This window comes from Lissotriton vulgaris, unplaced genomic scaffold (genome assembly GCF_964263255.1).
Source record: "Lissotriton vulgaris unplaced genomic scaffold, aLisVul1.2 SCAFFOLD_954, whole genome shotgun sequence".
Classification (NCBI taxonomy): Eukaryota; Metazoa; Chordata; class Amphibia; order Caudata; family Salamandridae; genus Lissotriton; species Lissotriton vulgaris.
The window spans coordinates 557,834-577,259 of record NW_028255510.1 but is presented as its reverse complement, the minus strand read 5'-3'; the positions used below and the strand labels follow the sequence as shown (position 1 = coordinate 577,259).

The 19,426-nt window shown below is 41.7% G+C and overlaps 1 long non-coding RNA gene across 1 annotated transcript in view; it reads left to right on the top strand.

The window, feature by feature from the left end:
• LOC147659107 (uncharacterized) overlaps positions 1–18,428 on the top strand; it is a 207,364-nt gene extending 188,936 nt beyond the window's left edge. Inside the window, exon 2 of the long non-coding RNA XR_015307318.1 lies at positions 15,999–18,428. This is a non-coding gene — a long non-coding RNA (uncharacterized LOC147659107). The remainder of the gene's footprint in view (positions 1–15,998) is intronic.
• Positions 18,429–19,426: the final 998 nt, after the last annotated feature.

Here is a 19,426-nt window from a genome sequence, read left to right as displayed (position 1 = left end):
ATTCAACATTGTAATGTGGCTAGATTGATTACCCTGCCCCTTAAAGGGACAGGGGTCACAATGCCACACACAGGGACACACTGTGATGCGGGCCTTGGGAAGAACATGCAGTGACTAATAGGTCAACTATCTGATCCTTCTGATGACTGCAGCCTGTTCAGCTTAGCATAAGCTGTTAAATATTGACAAATTAAACCCTGTGAATAGTTAATGTTAATTGCAAGAAGGGGATAAACGCCCCTTGCCCCGCCTCTTTATTCTTGTGATTCATAAGAGAGCACAATGTTTGCACTGCAATTTGCAGTGCCTAGTATGAAGCACAAGTCCCTTTTATACACTGCAAATCCTGTCTTTTAGTTCGTAAAGTCAGTTGTGAGGTTCAGGCTCACAGTTTCTGATGACGCTAGTTCTTGGAAGCAGTCACGTGATTCCAGTGCTCTGTGCTGCCAAGAGCTGTTCCACAAGTCTCCTTCCCATTTCAGGAAGAGGAAACAGAGAGAACTCTTGGGGCACATGCCACTGTGTCCATGATTTGGCCACATCGTGTTCCTTCGTACATAGGAACTAGTTGCCCATAGTCCATCGCATTAATGATATGGGGGAAACTCTAATGCCTTCAAATGTGGACACTCAACTAGAGTATGTCTGGTTGTGGTAAATTGCCAGATCCCTCTCACAACTAATCCAAGTGCACATGACCATGCGCTAACTAATGTATTGATTGTTTTTTTCTAGATGGTAAACTGCTTTCATCTGGAAAAAACAACCAATGCATTAGTTAGCGCTTGGTCATATGCACTTGGATTAGCTGTTAGAGGGATCTAGCAATTTACACAAAAGAATGCATCTTAAACAACACCATTTGCCTAACCTGAATCTCCTGTAGATTTATTCAGGTGATGACATGCTGAGATTGAGTAGAAATGTTTTTCTCAACCCATGTTTAGGCATGAAAACACATGTGTTAGCAACAACAGGGGCTGCTCCGGATCGGGCCTCTGCATTCAATGAAAGTTACATTTGGGAACCTTGGTCTCTCATTCTGTAATCTATCTTCATTGACCAATGTATCTCAAATGAAACATTTTATTAGAAATATGTCCTGGAAGAAACGTTATTATTTGATTTAGAGCTAAATGTTTATTGATTCTACTTCATTATACTTATGCATTATATTGTTATGATTTTTTATATATTCATATATCTTCGATGTAATGCTTCCGTATGTTTTTCAAGCTTGGTTTCAATAAACTTGAACTTAAAAAAAAAGAAACGTTATTTTATTTAGAGGATAGTGTTCAAGAACATTCTGTCTCCAGAATTCGTGAGCAGGAAATACTGAATAAACTCAGTAGGATTTCGTATTGAAAAATGACCAACTATTAAGAAAATATTTTGTACATATAATACTTGGGGTTTACACTTAAATTCAAATAGTTGGAGAGTTGGTCCCTGTTTTCACCCGCTCTGCCCGTTTTGTATTTAGGGAGGTCCCGGATGTATAACCTGTTCTGTTTGTCTTCCTTTATTTGATGCTTCTATGTAGAACATTTTGCAAAAGTATTTTAATCGAAAATCATATTTAGAGCAAACCAAGCTCTGAATGTTGTGTTGGCTCCACACCTGTAACCTATTATTACCACGCTTTTTAGTCTATTATAAAAAAAAATCTGAATCTTTATAAAGTATATTGTAGATTAATTTGTATTTATTGTGTAGATTTTTTTGTTGACTTCCAATGGAAGTCCCCACACGAACGAAAACAATTATCTATACTACTATTATGAAGAGAGAACTTGCACCTTTTGGCCAGGTAAACTCGGGCACCACAGCACCAATCTATACACCCGATACATCTATGAAAATGTCAGGGTGTGTAGATGGACATAGGCTATATAATATTTTTTTAAAAAGTACATTTAAAAAATAAAGTTTGTAAACAAAGTAGTCCCCTGAAAGTAGCGCCGGCCGGGACCTAGCGCTGGCCGCTACGCGACGTGCGTGATGACGAAGGAGGAGGGCGGTGCAGTGACGAGCGGCTGTGCAGTGAGGAGCGGCGGCACAGGTAAGGAAAGGGAAAGTGAGACTGTGTGATGCAAATGTCGGAGCGCGAGTGAGTCGGGCGCGAGTGAGTCGGGGCGGGAGGGGGGCGCGAGTGAGTCTGGGCGGGAGGGGGGCGCGAGTGAGTCGGGCGGGAGGGGGGCGCGAGTGAGTCAGGCGGGAGGGAGTCGGTGCGGGAGGGGGTCGGAGCGGGTGTTCTGCCCCCAGCCCCTTTCTGCCCCAGGCAACGTTGGGGCAGGCTGCTAGTTTATATGATAAACAAATGCTACTGGTAACAGTTCAGGTAATGTGTGTGACATGGTTAGCAAGCCTCAGACCACAACAGAGGGAAACATTCTAGAGGTGCAGAAAGCTAGGGAAAACACCCTAAGCAGAGGCATGTCCTCGCAGGGGTGATTGAAACGTCATCTTAATGCATAAAATTTAATATTGTCTTTGAAAACAAATCTATGAAGCTTTTTCAATTGGGGCACTGTTAATCAAAAATATTATTTTGTTCGGAGGTGTGCTATTTCGAGTGATGAAGCACTTTCCCTTCTGTCTCCTCAGTTTAAGAGTTGAATATGCACCACGTTGATGTTGTTTGCGCTCTCCAGCTCTGTCAGCACTAACCACAAGATTCTTGTTTTTCCCTTTGACGTGTTGGATTGTTATGTAGGAGACTCCGCAGATAGCAGAACACTGCTGTGTCACCCAGCTATTTAGTTGTTTTGCTGGCTCAAAGTGCACTTACAGAGCCTCTCGACAGAGTTGTTTTAAGAAACATTTAAACTGCAAAGCATGTGTCACAAGCGATTCTGCCCAACTCGGGATTCTGGCCAGCATGACGCGAGAACATGCTCCGATCTGCTGAACGTCGCTGTGGGTAGCGTAGACAGAGCGTGCCTTCAGCCGCCCAATCAATTTCACAGTCCTGACCTGCCTAGCAATGAAGGACTTTTCACTGGATCTAACAATTGTTTGCCTGCGCACCGCAATAGATGGAATTTTCAAACTTTATTTTGAATTGTTTGAGCTTTTTTAAAGAAGTTTTATGTATAATTAAAAATCAAAGTCCATCTTATTAGTCAGTTTTGGAGTAATAATATGATTTTCTTGAGGAAATTTGTAACAAATAGCATAGTATTCCAATATTAGGTTAGGTAGTAACTGGAGGCTGTTAAAACAAGTTTTCTATTTTTTTCATTTTAAAACATTTCGGGGCAGATTTATGAGTTCTGGCGCATCTCTGCAAATCAGCAGGGATGCGCCAGAACTGATGCGTCACACAATTCCCTCCTTGCGGCACCACAGATGCGCCGCATTTACAATGCAGCGCACCATGGTGCAAGGAAGGGCAGATGCGTGACGCATCTTGTGGTGTACGGGCGGCGCATTGCTGGAGTAGCGTCGCAAGTGCGACGCAACTCCTGCAATGTACAGAAGCCACCCATTCATAACGTGGTGCGTCACTCCTTACGCCTTCTTCAAGCAGGCGTAAGGATTTGACGCAGCAGCCTCGTAAAACGGACGCAGTGAAATCTTGTAGATTTCACTGTGTCAGTTTTACGGGGCTTTCCTACGAGGGAACGCCCACCCTGCGACAGAACGCCCACATGAAACCTGACGCAGGTTTCATGTGGCGCAGGGCTTTACAACGTGACGCATCTGCCTAGATGTGTCACTTTGTAAATAGGTCGCAGGGATGCGCCACGTTTCCGCGCCGTTGCGTCACGCAACGGCGACGTAAACGTGGCGCAAGTCCGTCATAAATCTGCCCCATTGAATTTTATATGTGCTACTGCAAACTGCTTCAGAGTTTGTAGTATGCATACTGTGTGTGTTGTTTAAAGCTCTGCATGCAGTTGGAAGTGTTTTTTTCCTATGAAGTAGGACCCTATTGGAGACATCCAATTAAAACTAATATGTAATAGTGGTGAGCAAGCTCTGGTGGCGCCTGGTGCCACAATCACATTTGGCGCCCCCATACCCCATGACCACCTCCTCAGATTCTCTCACTACCACCGGGCAAAAGTAACTCGCATCTCTCCAGTCATAACATATTTCTAAATACAGCCCCCCCCCTAAGGTCAACGCCCCCTTCACAGGTCAGCGCCCACTGCGGTCGCACCGGTTGCACAGCCGTAAAGCCGGCCTTGAGAAAGCTACTTGGATGAGGATGGCCCCAGCATGATGCATGCTGTAATACGCAGACTGGACATCTGCCACTTTTGTGACAGAATTTCCCATCCACGAAACTCTGAATAAGGCCCTTAGACAACTTACATAACAAAGGAAACGTATGAGTGGTTCTATACTTGCAAACATGTCTACCATGTAGTAATCACAAGCTCACCTCATATTTCAAATAGTGGACAATGCGTCATGGTGGATAATATAGCTGTATAGTCCGCTGTAGCAGACTATAGCAACTATTAGAACATTGGAATGTTGGGAGCTCCATTGAAAACAATGGAGTGCTCCGGGCTTATAATGGCTGGTATAAGCCTGGAGCTCCAACATTCCAATGTTTCTTTGTTCACAGCTCTGGCTGTGAACAAAGGCTTCAGGGAGCCTGAGGGGATTCCAATTCCCTCACACTTCCAAAAGGCTTTGTTTTTTTGTTAGAACATTCTGTCCTCTAGTGACAGAATGTTCTAATAGCCTTATAGCCCTTCGTAGATGGCTATACCGCTATTAAAGTCCCTCTCCCTTGTTAAAGGCCCTCGCCTTCGGCTCGGGGCCTTTAACGCTGGAGAGGGCCTTTAATAGCCGGTATAGCCCTCTACGGCGGGCTATAAGGCTATATTAAAGGCCCGCTGCAGACTTAAAGGCCGGAGCCGAAGGCAAGGGACTTTAACAAAGCAGAGGGACTTTAAAAGCCGGTATAGCCCTGCTACAAAGGGCTGTACGGCTATTAGAACATTCCGCCACTAGAGGGCAGAATGTTCTAACAAATAAAACAAAGCCATCCCCTCGGGCACCCTGAAGCCTTTGCTCCCAGCCAGAGCTGTGAACAAAGAAGCATTGGAATGTTGGAGCTCCAGGATTCTACCAGCCATTATTAGCCCAGAGCACTCCATTGCTTTCAATGGAGCAATCAACATTCCAATGTTCTAATATTGCATGCATTACATCACTATGGTAAGTCTAAAATGACTATTATTACCTCTACCTCTACTTACCTGTAAATGTAGTAGCTACACAGATGTAGTGGATGAGATAATTTTCTCATGCAATATAACACACATGAACTAGTCAGGGTATCCCTGTATTTAGTGCTTGAAATGGAAACATAGAAGTGCAGATACTCTGTACCAGAGTACCTCACTGTAAGTACTATGTCACTCTGAAGAAATGCCTGTACTCTCCCTCTCAAAATAAAAAAAAGTGCTGCTACTCTGTGCCAGACAGTACCGGCCCATATAAAGCACTGCCTGATTTAGATAACTTTTGAAGGCAGATGAACTTATTCAAAATTCATTTCTGATTTGGTTTTGCCTCTTTTCTGGTGCATTTTTGTATTGAACAGTTCATGCAATGCTTCCTCCTTAACACATAATGAAACAGTGCAATTGGTGATCCGGCGGAGTGCTGGTATCACCTTTTTAGACTACCGTCATATGGTCGCATAAAAAGGGACATTTTTGATCACCCCTTATGTATCCTGAGCTCCCCTCTTCTGCACTCGACAGTTTACACTTAAGTACACCCACTATAGCTTAACATACTAGTGCTAACTTCAGTAAAGAGCACGTGCACCTTTAACAAAATTCACTTTGAATCCACATGGTATGCAGTTTGTGTGACGAGGGGGAGTCTTATCTCCTATTAAAACAGATGGGCGGATTTTACAGCTGTTCAATTGGTTGTGCAGCTTGTGAAAAGCGCGAGGTAGGGATAAGGAAGGATGAAATCCGGAGCAGATTACTTTTAAGGCGGGTTGTGCATTTGTTCCTGGCGCCACTCGGAAGGATGCAGGGGCTGCTGCAGATGAACACCAAACACTATTGCATAGTCCACAATTTAAGTACCAGAGGTCATTAGAAGCTGTGGACTATTAAAGGTCACTTTGAAGTGGGGCACGTAGCTGAATGTGTGCCTCATAACAAGAAAGCAGAAGGGGCAGTGCTTAATTTGTGCCGCTGGTTGCCGGCCACTGGGGAACGGACTTATTTTTCTGCATCGGACAACAGGGGAGCAAGAGACGGAAAACACTCGAAACGGAAAGACGGAGGAAGTGAAAGACCTCAAAGCTGACACAAAGGGAGAACGCGGAAACTATGAGGGTGAGATAAATGGGGAGGGCGCTGTCTGGTAGTTGATTACAGAGGCATGATGTAGATTTAGGACTATGCAGCCTCGGTATTTGGTGCACCTATATTCAGTTGAACTGACTTCGGGCTCTTGAGCAGAGCCCTGGCCACCTGTACTCCTACGTTTACAGGTTAAACACTTGTAAGGGGTGTTGCATTTTGGGAGATGGATTTTCGCGGATGCCAGAGCAGGTGGTGAAAGCAGTCTCGTAGGAGACGGTGAATTGAATGCACTCCTCAGACTGTTGTAAATGGTAAGATGTATTGCAACATCCTCATGTTTATTGCATTCTAAAACCCTTTATGTACTTGTGAGAGGTGTCCTGCAGTGTTGGTGATGGTGAGAAGAAGCAGCTGATCACCATCACAGAGCCCTGGCGGCCCCTGAGATGGGCCGGTTGTGACTATCACAGTTTGCAGGTAGTTGCAGGGGCCGATTCTATGCAAAGGCTTCACTGGTGGCCACTTACTGACCTCTCTGATGGGCACTACTCAAGACATAGTAACCATGGAGGAAGGGGGGATTGGGGGGCATATTACCAACAACTCGCAATAATTATCGCTAGGTTGGCTTAGCGGCAATAATTTTATTGCCGTGTAGCGACGATTTTTATCGCTTAGGAGCCTTGATATTATCAAGGTTTATCTCCTAAGCGATAAAAATCGGCCGAAATGCATGAATATCGCTGAAAAGTCAGCGATATTCATGCATTACCGAGCAAATGCTCTAAGCCATGTTATCCACCTCCCATTGGATAACATGGCTAAGAACTGCTCAGGGCAGGTTTTAGCTTTTGGAGATATTCGCGCTTAGCGCGAATATCTCCAAAAGTTGGTCATAGGAGATAGCGATGTTAGCGACTGTTTCCAGTCGCTAACATCTTGGCACGCCCACTTTGCATGCCATTAGTGATAAATATCACTGACATGCAAAGCGGGGCCCAAGATGGTCGCTATCTCCTACTAGCTGTCGCTAACTGGTGTTAGCGACAGCTAGGTATAGGGAGATCATTTTATCTCCGCTTTCTTGGCTTTTAAAGCCAAAAAAGCAGAGATAAACCCCCTTGATAATATGCCCCATAGTCTCCAGATTTAGGAGTGGGGGGATATTGGGGTAATATCCCCACAGACTTGGAAGTGACAACTGATGAACAAACAGTGTCAGACAGAACATGCCTCGCTGAAGCCACGTTGCACATTGCCTATGTCTCCTGAAGCATTGCCGACCCCAGTCGAAAACTCAGGGGAGCTCAGAGACCTTTTTGTTTTGTTAATTATTTGATTGTGGTCATTAAAGTGTTGAGCCCCTCCTAAAATCGGTCTGTTTGTCAAGTCAGGTGAGCCAGCAGAGAAAGGGAAAGCAGGAGATGCTATTTTATATTAATTTTATTGCTGGCTATATGGACTCGAGTAAAATCTGATATTAGGAAGAGGCTCAAAATCGCAGTTACCACAATTGAATAATTAGGAGCCCGCGCGGGTTTGCTCTTAGGTTAGAGCTCTTCAAGGAAACACTTGCAAAGTGTTGCAGGGTTTCGCATAGGCATGTTCTGTCACTGTATTTGATCTTCAGTGCCTGTGGAAACATTCAAAACAGAAAATCACACCTTTACATCATATGGAATTATGTGCGGATGGTGCTAGTTTCATTTAATGTGTGATAAATGTATTTACTGAACTCCATGTAACACCAATTGAATAACAGTAATTGAATAACTGAACACAAGCACTGTCCCTTGATGTTAACAGAAGAGGGAAGGATGTGACTCTACAGTCTCTGAACTGTTCATTGTGTAATACTGGATACAAACCACCAAAATCCTAGCACTTCCATTTGAAGAACCTGTGTTATCCTCGGCACATTGCTTTTCTTCATTGTGAATCATTTTCCTTAACCATCTAGTTTGAGAGCACATTGAAGTAATTCAGTTCAGTATCTGCACTCTAAAAAAGCCTCTTATATATAGTTAACATAAAATAATATTACTTTAGATTTAATAACTATATAGGCTGTATAAAGAGAGAACATAAAAAGGGACACAATTTCAGTAATTGATTGCAACACCATTGTAGCATGGGGGAGTTCTTGAATGTTTCATGTTTAAAAAAAAATACCTTTCAACAAATGTCTTTCAACTCAGTGATATAATCTTATATACCTAATTGAGACGCTGAGAAATGAATTTTCATTTTAATGTAATTATCATATTTTTCGTGGTATTTATTGCCTGATTCCCCCTTCTTGGTGGGTCGGCTCATGCTTTGGTTCTTGGATCCAAGCCAAACCCCATTGATCAGTAGTCTCCAAGGCATCTACGTCCCCCATCCAGAAGTATAATGTTTCTTATGTACTTGAATCAGGAAAGTACTAAAAAGAAATGTGAGGTATGAGTGTGTCAAAAATGGATGTAGGTGCTTATGTCAAAGTTCATTAAAACATCCTAATTAGTGCCAATGTTGTCTCCCTTTAGAAACAAATATTTACAAATGCACTATGTTTTGCCTTGCCCGATCGTCTATTCAAAATCAGGTATAAGATTTGGTGAGAAGATTAATCTGCTACATGTCGCATACAGATTCTGTATGTGCTGGTTTCTCTCTTCTCTGAGGCTGTTACAACTTTAATTCATACACACGTATTTACATTCATCCCTTGCACCAACCTGCCATGCCAATTCACAAAATGCTAGGAATTACCTTTATCAAGCCAGAGCCAGCATTATGCTCGGGTGAACACTATCATGCCATGCTTGAAAACAATTTTCATTGATTACCAGCATTATAGCACGAGTTGTCCCTTGGATGCCTTCAATATGGAAAGAAGGACCACCATTGTGCTGTTGTTGACAACAAAATGGCAAGATTTACCACCATACTGCTAGAACCATCAATATGCCACACGCCCAGAATATGCCATGCCATTATGACAGGGTGAACATTAGGCAAATGTTAGGCACCATCGTGCAGTGGATGCTGTGAAGATTTCATGTCAGGAGCAAGCCAGGAAAGAGTCATAGAGACACTCATGAAGAATGAGACCTGATCAGATTTGTGGTACTCAATCACAAAAACATCACACTACCCTCGATTCTGTCAGAGGGTCATGAGATTCAGACAGAAAAGGGTCTGAAGCTCGTGGAAGATTGGTCAATGGACTTTAAGAAACAGTAGGCCTCTAACAACTTTTGGGATGGGAACTTCCTGGGGCAGGGGTTCACATCAGGTATACAGAAGTATAGTCCATACTTAACCACATGGCACATGTCTCCCTGCTGGCAACATTTCATGGTTGTACTGGCTTTCTGTTTTCACTCAGTTCCTATATGCAACCTTGCCTCCTATCTCTTTTGTTTTTTTCCTCCTGCCCAGTTTTCATTTGGGTTAGTCCTCCTCTCTTTCCTTCAGTGCCTTTTACCTTGTTTTATTTATATGTGAATTGTTCTTCAACTTGTTTGTGGCTGTTTTGAAGTATTTTACTACTTCCCATCCTGAAGATCAGTGCTATTATCCTAGGTGATGTCTGGTTTCATTGCCATCAGTATTACCCTGAATCGGGGTAAGTTACTCAATCTGACAGCAGAAATTAATTTCTGCACCAGCTCTTGTTTTGTAATTCTTCTGTGTATGTAATTGGTTTACTGACGGTGGGGGGTGAAACCCCTCTCAAGCAGCAAACCCAATTCCTATTAGGTTAAAAAATTGAAAAAATGCAACTTAACCTGTGCTTAACCTTCTGTTAGCTTGGCACAAAGCAGTTAAGCTAAACTTAGAAGCAATGTGTAAAGGATTTATGCAGCACTTCAAACAGTAATAAAGTAAAAACACAAAACACAAGAAAATTCTCTCACTAATTTTGTAAAATAGAGTAAACTTTAATAAACTATTTGACACAAAAACAACTAACATTTAATCAGTAGAACTGGAGAAATGCAATTTTAAACGTTTAAGGTAAGTATAGCACCTAAAAGTACAAAGCGCCACCCACAGTCATCTGGTCGTGACACACCTGATGAAAGTCACAAGTTCAGGCCATCCACGAAGGAACCCGGTCGCATACAGGGACCAAGTTACTCCTCCTGAAAGAGTTACCTTCTAAAGTCTAGCACTTAGAGTTTAATAATTTGCAGTGGAAAGAGTCGCAAAGAGCAGGGAAAGCATTGGGGACGGTCATCAATGTTTCATAAAGAGTAGGCATGGTGTTGAGGACGGTCAACGCTGTAGTGCAAAGATCCTGTTGGGTGTTGCAGACAGTCATTGCCGGAGATCTATGTTGGTGGCCAACGTTCGCTGTCAATGCTGTTGCTCGAACTGCAGCTTTCGTGTTGCCAAATGTCGTTAGCTGTCACTGTAGTGCGAAGAGTCAGGTTCACAAATCTTGCATTTTCTAGGGGCTGCCCCTCTCACATGGCTTCATGCTGCTCCACAAATAAGATTTCAGGTGGAGGAAGGGACAGATAGCAGAATATCGGGTGGCATCTATGCTGGTGCTGGAGTATGGGGTAAAGAGCCAGAGAGAGTATTTGAGGACAGCGGCCACATGGGAAACTCTGAAGCCTGAGGGAGGCAGAATGCAACAAAAGCTCAGGTAACCTAAATCAGGGATCCTGTTGATGTGGGCACAAGCCGAAGATTCTTGTCTGGACTTGGGAATTAAGCAAGTGAGAGATGCTCAGAGCAGAAAGGGGCACTGCGGCCATTGGGTCACAGGTGCTGGAAATAGGGTTGCTGCAGCTCCCATAAAAATAATCATGCTGGAGTCCAGGAGGTGTGTAAGTAACAAAAAGGCCTTTACATTTTGTGTTTATCTTGTCACGTTTGCTGTGTGCAAAGAACAATGTCAGGCTTTGTCTTCTGGTGAATTGCTGCTTTTCGAGAATCTGTTGTTTACTTTTATTTCTTTGACTACAAAGTGAAAGGAAAAGTGACCAGGGTGACAATATTGCTGAGGTATAGGAAGTGAACGAAAATGCTGTTGGGTGTATGTTTTTTTTTTCAAACACACAACAACATTTAAATACCTGTAACTGACCTATATACATATTTCGACATATATATATACAGCAATTAGGAAAGTGCAAATGAAGCACTTATTTTTGTAATCCTGAAGTGTGATAGAAACAAAGATTTTATTAGAATCAAAGCAAACCAAGTTACGCAAATGATAAATATTTGCTAAAACTTGATTTCGATGCATTATTCTTGGTGCCATATATAGTTTGAACAGTAAAACTGCATATCTATGCAAGTTAGTCGCCATTTTCTATGGAAAATGTGCTGTCTATAAATGATAGTGCACTACTTCACCAGTGCTCCAGAATGGACATCTCACACCCTTACCTCTCTCCTGCTGAATGTGTGTGGCTCATTTGCAACACTTGTTCTTAGTGTGATGCTTGGATTTTTTACAATCCCTAAGACTTAAGTGATAACCAGCAGCAACCGCGGCCGGCAGTGGGAGTACCTGCAGGGTGGTTATGTGGGGAGGGGGAGGGGCAGGGTAGGGGGGTAGTAATGTATGGATTACGGAGTTTTACAGGTAAGTAAACATTTAAATAAATAAAACAAATTTCGTTGGCGCACTGCATCGCATTTGGGATGCAGTGCACTCAACGAAATTCGTTTAATTTATTTAAATGTTTACTTACCTGGGAAGCTCTGTAATCCATACATTACTACCCTCCGCCCTAACCCTCCCCCTCCCCATGTCACCGCCCTGCAGGTACTCACACTGCCGGCCCCTCCCACTCCCCACGTCAGCGCCCTGCAGGCACTCCCACTGCCGTCTGCGACTGTCCAGCAGCGGCCGGTGCAAGTAAGAGTGGTGGGGCGGTGTGGCGGTGGGGCTGAGAGGGGGCGATTTAGCAGACGACGACGAGGGAAAAATTATTATTTATTTAATTTTTCCTCGTGGTCATCTGTCGAATCTCCCCGCGCCCCAACCCGGCCCCACCGCTCTTATCTGTACAGGCCACTGCTGGGCAGCACACCCATTATGAAAACTGTTCCAGCACCACTGCATTAGGTGTGCTTGACCGCTGGGAGAGGAGGGAAAGGGTGGCATTGGGTAGGCATGCATGCTCTCAGAGAGCGGGGCATTGTTGTGTTCTCATCGGTTGCTGAACATTTTGCTGAGCCTGCAGCTTCCCTTTCCAGGTGCCTGAAGGTGAATCTTTTTTTCCTTATTCAGTTGTAATATTTTTTCAATACAACGAATGTTTGTTGTTCCCTTTTACTTTTGTTTTTAGAAAATGTACCCTAACAAAACACAATCACATGCCTTTATGAAGTACTTTTTTATAGGTTAATGTCCAACTTTTGTATATTGAAACTTTAGATGTGTCTGCTGCTGTCCATTTATTTTCGTTTTTTCGGAACATTTCTTTCTCTGCCCCGTCGTGCTTGAATTAATCGTACATGATTACAATGATTTTCTGTTTTATTTCGGTTTACTAACAATATATTCCGGTTTGCTTTTTGCTCAAATTCACATTGATATACTTGCGAACCGTGTAGCAACACCAGATGGCAGTATTGCACAAATTTGAGTTTAAGAACCACATACCTGTAATACGCTGGTGATGAGAAATATGCCTCGAACGTCTCATTCGAAATATATTTTTTCATCATAAAGGTCTCGTGGTTTTCTTTCGAACCTCCAGGTGGCAAAAATGCAAGTTGGATCACTTTGGTTGCTAAGCAGTGATATGTTGCTAACTAAGTTCTGCCGAACTGGAAAAATAACACTATAAGGGGGTGATAGTTGCGTAGGTGGTGTTGCTGGAGCGAGAGCTGATGGAGGGATATGTTTGTATGGGGGCCAGATTTACTAACATTTCATGCACCACACCCCAGCAAGGTAACTAGTTGTGCTGCTTTAGGTTAAAGAGAGACATCAGAACTGTGCCATATTTACAAAGATATTGCACATCTCTGCTGCCTCCTTGGGCAGGTGCACTGCCTGCTGTGTAGAGCCAATGCAGGCACCTTGCACCATAGTGCAAGGATGCCTGCATTACGGGCAAGATTGTTTTTGGACAGGAAGGGAGACCTTCCTGCACAAAACAACTATTAAAGGAATTTTCTGTGGAGGAGAAATAAAGCTATTTCTCCTCCTTACCCCTGGGTCTGCGGGGCTTAACATATTGATGCATTCCCAGGTTTACGACTCTTTGCAAGTTTGGGATGTGCCAAAATCCGTGGGTGGATGCACACTCCACCCATGGAACGCCTCCCTGCTGCAAGGTAACAGAAGGCAGTGAAATACTCTGCTTTGCATAATCTTAGCTTTACTAAACCATGCAGGCCATGTAAAGTGGCTTTGCATGGCTTAGTAAATTCCACAAAAGGACTAGTGTTCCCTCGCCTTGCCGCGTATCACACAAGGGCAATGCAAGCCCGTAGTAAATATGACCCACAGTGTTTCGAAATGTGGTATGGCCTAGTATTAAAGTATACAAAAGGGCGATGGATGGAAAGCTAGAATTTATCTCGACGACTGGTTATTTCCCGGGCTGAGTCCCAGTCGATTGTTATTTTGCACACCGTGCCACTGCAGTTTGGACCCTGCCATATGCAACTCAATCCTGACTGTGTTCTAAGGCGAACAGTCCAGACCCCTCTGCCATGCCAGGTCCCGCTGAACTGGCACACGAACAATCCAGGACTGATTTAGCCCAGTTAGGGCTCATCAACCAGGTATAGTTTGGTTCCAGTGATACATTGTGCATGGGACCCTAGTCTGGGTTTACCAGTCCCACTTAGAGCAGAACATCAAAGTATGAAAACAAGTGATGGATGGAATGCATGAATTATTCTCAGCTACTGGGAATTAATTGGGCCGCATCACAGTTCATTACTATTTTGCACACCATGCCACATGAGTTGGGACCCAGCCATATGCAAATTAGTCTTGACCCGTCCATATTAATTATGGAGAATCACACTCTACAAAACGCATATTATCTATTCATGTATGTGGTATATTTGTCTTTCTAATATTAATGACAGTTCCAGTTTACCTGTTATAAATTTTGTCTAATGTGACTTCCACGATGAAGAGATTAGATCATACATAAGAATGATAGTTTTCTGATTTTACTGTGTTTTACACATAAGCATTAAGACAAATAATTACCCATCTATTACTATATTAAAAAATAGTAAAACACAGAAAGTAGGTCTTCTTGTTGGTGTCTCTCCATGTTGTCATTCATCTTTACCAGACTAACATCTGTCCCGGGGGAAAGCAGGGGGCTAAAAATAGGCACTGATTACCGTAAATAGCTGCAGACCCGCAAGCATGTTTTCCTGACAATGCTGGTTTCAGCTGAGTGGATTGTTATATTGAAAATGGCAATATGGAGTACCTAAAACCTGACAGGTAGCCAAATGTGTCTTTAATTTAGGGTGTTGATGCTTTTTAGGTTAACAATCCCTAATTTTGCAGCAAATAATTAGGAGTTGTTAAATGAGATACAATAACATGCCTAATAATACAAAACAAATGCAAAACACATCTTAATGACATCTTTACAAGAATGGAAACTAGTATAAGATCCTTTTTGCTGAGCCCAGAAGGAAAAATCATTTTCGCTGGGATAAATGTTTTCTGGAACTGTTTTCTGTAGTAGTGTGTTTCTGTACCAGTGGCTAGCCAAATGTGATACTGGACTTACTTCACCTCTGAGATGGAACAATTTACTACTCTTTAAGTCTCTTTTTAGCAGCAGTAACTTCAGAAGTGCAGCTTGTAAATAGCCATAGGCTTACTCTGTTGTGGGTGGGTGCACATCCCAACCTTAACCTTTAACTAGCCTTCCATAAGCCCCTCCCTGTTCCTCACAATCCCCCCTTTCGCTATAAGTATTCCTGATTTTTCAGCCTCTTTCCTCTCTTCCTCCCACATTTACTATTAAAATGTATACTTAAGTGTATGGAGACTGTACTCTAGGCAGAGATCTGCACACAGAAAAATATAGGAGATCTGGAGAGGTTGTCTCTAAACATGTTTGTGGGCAGCAGTTTGTAGTACATTAGTAGGAGTATTGTAGTACTAGTAAACATACTACAAAATGCAGTTTGTGAACATACCCCATTGTGTTTATATTACATTGATGACGTTTTCCGATCAAAGTATTGTTGTGTTATAAATGTCTACTAATAGTGCTAAAACTTAACAGGCATTTAACTGTGAGTGTAAATTAATTGCTACCTTTGTTGGAAAAATCATCTCAGGGTAAAACTGTTACCACAATTTGTGGCTTTTTCCAAGTGAGAGTGTACCTCCGATGCAGAGTTCTGCATGCCAGAATGAGGGATAACGTGTGGTTTCACTTTTACCAAAAGGAACATTAGCATGTTTTCTGAATTTCACTGCGAAACTGAGGACAGAGAGCTCATTTAACACGTGTCGGAATTTGTGGTGTGAGAAACTGCAGTATCAGTGAACATTATTTTTCACTTTGCAATGCCAGATCAGGTGCGAACCCCATGTGCGTCCAGTTTCAGAGAGCTTGCAATATGACCTGCTATTTCATTTTTTCAACCAATTCAAAATAATAATGGACAAATGCTGATAAGTTGATCAAAAAAGAAGTATACAGCAGAGACTTGATTTTTTTGTTTTTTTGTTTTGATCCACAGGTCTCCTGACGAAGGTCGCAGCAAGTTAATTCCCCTGGGAGCGATTGAGCTCTGTGAGAGCATCTCACCTTAGTCAATTTTCACTGCTGTTGATCATCCTCTGTTGTATGCCATCAACTCAACAAGTCTCTCTCCTTGATTTATCATCAAACAACCTCACTCGTCCTCAACATCATGAGCAAAAGTCTGTTGTACCTTACCAAGGAGATGTGTACCACGGATTCTAAAATGCAAGAGACATGCTTGGGCATTAGCAATACAGTTCACAGTTAACGCTCCATATTCCTTATGCACCGCTATTGAACTCGATGTTCCCTACTCATCCCGATTGGACGATTCTACCACACTGGAGAGCATCCTTCCCAATCAGCCTTAGATTGAAGACTCTTGTCAACTTGGAGGACACAGTATGGTGCAAAAGAGAATCTCTTCTTGTGCCCCGGACTATCTGAATTGCTTTTATTTTCTTATACATTCAGTATATACGATAGACCAAAGAGCAAAATTTATGTTAACAATGGACATAATGCTATTATTAACAAAGCTACTGGGGGGCACAGTAAGGGTGTCCTACGAGGACATGACGTCAGCTGTTACAGAACTGAACCTTTGCTGTCTGGGGGACTTCCTCTGGATCATTAAAGAGGGGAACCACACGGAAGACTGCTCTGGCAAACTCCATTTGGACATAGACTGCAATGGAGTATGGAGTCAAAATACCAGCCTATGTTCTGGGAAGCAAATAAACTGTAAAAAATACACGGACTGTCTAAACGACACCATTATTCATCTGTACTTAGACTGACTTTCTCGTACTAAAATGAAAAAAATATCATTTTCAGTTTAACCAGTAAAACATGCCTCTTCTACAGTTCCATTTTTTGATAGTTGAAGTTGGATAATACCGTATTTGCAAAGAGCATGTTTGGTCATCTGTGGCCGATGTCTCATCCGATGCACCATTTAGCACCAGAAGTGAGTTAAGGAAAAAGTAACACTTGTTTGAAAGAGATCATTAAATGTATTTTGAAAAGCCTAAAGTTATATATTTAACAGTTTTTATATGTTGTATATTTGTAGAAAATCCTATTTAACAATTAACGTGGCCACTCTGCTGACACCACCTGACAAAGGCTCAGTTAAGTGATGTCGTCTGGCTTCAGTTGTCTCTGAAGTGACTGGTGTAGTTTGCTTTCCTCCATTTGGGACATTCTGGGTCTAAAGCATGACCAGAGAGAACTATGTAGAAAAAGCAAAGAACAATGGTGTTTATATCACATAAATCCATTCAATCATTGCATTGTTCAAAGGCAGTTTTTTAAAAATAATTTTCATTTTGTCTGTACGTATGGTAAAAAATAGAGCATCAATTATTTTAATCTTTGTTTCCTTACTTGCTTCTTTTTTTTTACCCTCCTCCTACAAAGAGTACACAGAGGTAAACAAGAATATCTCTGTTCCTAGAATAAGCAATCAGAAAATAATTTAAATTTTTTAGAACTTTGGGAATTGAGAAAGAAAGTTGGACAGTTGTGAAAAGAGAATATGCAGGAGAAGGCCGGGGTACCAGTGCTTTGGACGAGACATTCAAGGTACATAATGCAGTAGCAAACGTTCATAAACATATTCCGCAAACAAATCATATGGTCCACTCCCAGCCAATGTGTATTTTAATAATTTGTCTTTGTTTCAATTTAACTGGGCTACATAACAATCAACACAAACAAAATGTGTTACCAGATTCACTTAAGACCAACAGATAGAGCAGAGGGATCCAAGATCGGATCATTAGAGCAAGTACCCTCCCAGAATATCAGGATGATCACTGAATATCTATGATCATCATTTAGAATGATGTTATGTAAATATATCCTTTCTGAATATTCTGAAATGCTGGCACGGTTCTGGTCCTTCTGGATCAATGTTAGAGATCCCGATATAACATGGTTAATAACTGAACAAAGCGACTGCAGACTGAAGTGAGTAAAATGCAGCCCATAAAGAAGTTTTAAAATAAAACATTTTAATAAAATTTGTATTTCATGCAAAACAAATAGGACAAAACCACCAGTAAACAATGTAAAGCAATTTGATCAAGATTATTGTAAACTGATTTGATTTTGATTATCATATATTCAGCAGCTATAAACCCGCCACTTGAAAAGGGTTTAATCTGGCTCCATTTTCAAATATGGAAATCTGAATAACAATGTCATGCAACAAATGTTGGTGAATGCATTTGGTCACTGAAACACTTGACCACACTGACATTTCTTTGAAGTTTGTTTTGTTTTATGTTGTGGCACATTTTAGCCATCTCTAGCTAACACAGAAAGGGTATGAATGTTACAATATTTTTGTTATTTTACAGTATAAGCTTTTTGTGTTGCTACAGCTAAATTATGGAAATAAAGACAAATTCTTTTGTAATTGATCCATTTCTTCCCAGAACCACTGCAAATCTAATTGGCTTTATAAATGAATAAGTATGGTGAAGAGCAATTAATCATCAGTTTGCAAATGAAAGTAAAACTGGACAAGAAAGCTGATCACTGATGTAATATTTCATACACTTTTTTTATTCCCCATGTAGGTATGCAAATAAATCTGGTATAATTAATTGCTAGGGAATATTCTCTATGTGACCAAGTCCTGGAATACGTTACATGCATTAAGACTTCCTCCACTCCGCCTGTAAATGAGGCACGACTGTCTCTTACTTTTAGATCAATATCTTAGCCCACATACTCGATGACCCTCTCTTTGGTTCTTTTGTGCATCATTGCACTATTCATTATCCACAATTTAGCCAGACAACTCAGAAAGTAATCTTTCTGCCCTTATACCACACCAGTACTATATCTATTTAGAAATCAATTTTGAGTACAGGAAGTAGAACGGAAAGTAGTACTCCAGTAGAACTATTTCCCATAATCGCAAATGATTTGCACAAAACTTAGACCAGAGATCTCTGTCTCTTCCTCTCGTAGCTCTCCTGTGCAGCCATTTCACCACACAGAGGTTCTATTTTACCAGTATATGTGAAGGCTGAAGAAGACTTTTGGGAAAATAGAGAATACTACACAATTGGAAGGGTTTAGGGAAATTTAAGAACGTGTTTTGATGAAGGACATGCAAATACAAAAACACATCCACAAATGAATAACACAATTGTCGTTCAAAATCTACTTCCGTAGCACTACTAAGAAAACAGTTTCCAATCTACTCCAGCCAAGAGTTGAAGTAAGTCAAACTCTAAACATGGCCAATCACTTCAACACACCCTCTTAGTAATCAATGGTGGCAGGGAACACTAAGACTAAAACCACAAAGGGAAATCTATGAAATAATGTATTTGAAATGAAAGTGTTAACTAATATTTTTTAATACATACCAATTGCAAAACATTTATTTTTCCTTTTTTTTCT